Here is a 1,519-nt window from a genome sequence, read left to right as displayed (position 1 = left end):
GAGGGGCTTGTTTGAGGCCATACAGTGCCTTGTTGAGCTTGTATACCATGTTAGGATGTTTTGGATCTTCAAAGCCAGGCGGTTGTGCAACATACACTTCTTCTTCAATCTTGCCATTGAGAAAAGCGCTCTTCACATCCATTTGATATAGAAGTATGTTATGATGATTTGCATAGGCCAGCAGTATGCGTATGTCTTCAAGTCGAGCCATAGGAGCAAATGTTTCATCGAAGTCAATGCCTTCCACTTGAGTATATCCTTGAGCAACGAGACGAGCTTTGTTTCTGACAACTTGACCATGCTCATCTTGCTTGTTGCGGTATATCCATTTGGTGCCTATTATGTTGTGCTTCCGAGGATCGGGACGCTTGACCAGTTCCCATACATTATTCAGCTCAAACTGTTGAAGCTCGTCTTGCATAGCTTGAATCCATTCAGGTTCCATGAAGGCTTCTTCAACTTTCTTGGGTTCTGTTATTGAGACGAATGCGAAGTGCCCACAGAAATTTGCTAGCTGAGTTGCCCTTGAACGAGTGAGTGGACCGGGTGCATTGATGCTATCAATTATTCTTTCAATCTGCACTTCATTGGCAACGCGAGGATGTACAGGGCGAAGATTTTGCTCTTGCTGATCATTGTCATTGTTAGAAGGAATGTCTTCAGGCTGAGCATTGTCTTCATGTTGATCAGGTGCTGAGATGATAAGTTCTTCTTCAGGATGAGCTTCAGAAGGTATAATTTCTCCAGTTCCCATTAGCTTGATTGATTCACTGGATGGAACTTCATCTAGCACATTTGGCAGTTGCTCTCTTTGTGAACCGTTGGTCTCATCGAACCGCACATCCACTGTTTCAACCACTTTGTAATGAAAGAGATTGAAGACTCTGTAGGAGTGCGAATCCTTTCCATATCCAAGCATAAAACCCTCATGTGCTTTTGGTGCAAACTTTGAGGTGTGATGTGGGTCCTTGATCCAGCACCTGGCGCCAAATACTCTGAAGTAACTGACATTTGGCTTCTTGCCAGTAAGGAGCTCATAAGATGTCTTGTTCAGAAGCTTGTGAAGATAAACACGATTGATTGTATGGCATGCAGTATCAATGGCTTCAGGCCAGAATTTTCTTGGAGTCTTGTATTCATCTAGCATCGTTCTGGCCATCTCAATGAGTGTTCTGTTCTTGCGTTCGACGACCCCATTCTGCTGTGGCGTGTACGGGGCTGAGAATTCATGTGTGATGCCCAAGGTATCAAGATATGTATCAAGGCCAGTGTTCTTGAATTCAGTGCCATTGTCACTTCTGATATGCTTTATCTTGGCGCCATAGTTGTTCATTGCTCGATTGGCGAAGCGTCTGAAGACATCCTGCACTTCAGTCTTGTAAAGGATTATGTGCACCCAAGTATATCTAGAATAATCATCAACAATGACAAAGCCATAGAGACAAGCAGTAGTAGTAAGAGTTGAGTAATGAGTGGGACCGAAAAGATCCATGTGAAGCAGTTCGAAGGGTCGAGTAGT

Source organism: Triticum urartu, chromosome 3, assembly GCF_003073215.2.
Source record: "Triticum urartu cultivar G1812 chromosome 3, Tu2.1, whole genome shotgun sequence".
In the NCBI taxonomy this organism is placed as follows: domain Eukaryota; kingdom Viridiplantae; phylum Streptophyta; class Magnoliopsida; order Poales; family Poaceae; genus Triticum; species Triticum urartu.
Note: the sequence above shows the minus strand (reverse complement) of the source record.